We start from the raw sequence: 1019 nt of genomic DNA on the forward strand, positions 1-1019 counted from the left end.
TCGTACAAGATAAACACAATGATTTTGAAATCTCAAAATAAAATCATTCCAAATAATTGATGTTGTTTACTTTGAAAATAAAAATCAGAATTTTCTCCTAAATTGTAGATAAAATAGTACATGGGTTTTATAATTTCAAATTCCACGAACGACAGTCGAAAATTCGGGTATGGTCTAAAATGTGTAACTCGTATTCGTACCCGTACCAACATTTCCCGTACCCAAAGTCAAGTCATGTGAACTTTATTTTTATAAGTCGATATATCAAACAAGAAACATAAGCTCTGTAGAGCTTTTAAAATCGACATAAATAAACACAAGACATAAACGTAAACTTAAAACAACATGACATACAAATTATAAATAACATGCAAGTAATCAAACACACAAATAAAGCACTATACTAGTATAAAAAACAAAACAATGCAAACTAGATTTGAAGGCAGATGCAACTAAGCAGATAAAGGCATTAAAGATAACATGCCAGCAAAATATAGAATAATAAATGAAAGATTTTAAGGAGATGATGTTGCATCTGTCAGTTGAGTAAGCCAAACTGTGGGCAAAAGGATCAAGAACGCCCATCACTTATTTATCAAGTTTTATATTGATCAAGTCCCATGTACCCTCTTGATTCATTTAGAAGTTGGTTCCATATTTTAGCTGCCCCATAACTGACTGAGTGCAGGCCACACCTGGGTGTGTTTACTCTTGGTATGTTCACCAACTTTGTATACCTAAATGAGTAAGAACTTTCTTTAACAGTTATCATATCATGTAAGCATACAGGAGTAAGCTTGTTTATTATCTTAAATTCATGTATAGCTAAAATTCTTAATCGTCTAACTCTTAAGGATGGCATCTTAGACTTTATTAACAACTCTTCATATGTACTTTTATCATCATTGTAAATAAAGCGAAAATCTCTCTCTTGAATCTTTTCTAACTTTTTTGTATAGTTCTCATTACAAAAGTGCCATACTAATGGACAATAGTTGAAATTTGCTTGTACATGTATA

This window comes from Perna viridis, chromosome 14, assembly GCF_037379345.1.
Source record: "Perna viridis isolate PV_CMFRI_1.1 ecotype Kerala chromosome 14, ASM3737934v1, whole genome shotgun sequence".
Lineage (NCBI taxonomy): Eukaryota > Metazoa > Mollusca > Bivalvia > Mytilida > Mytilidae > Perna > Perna viridis.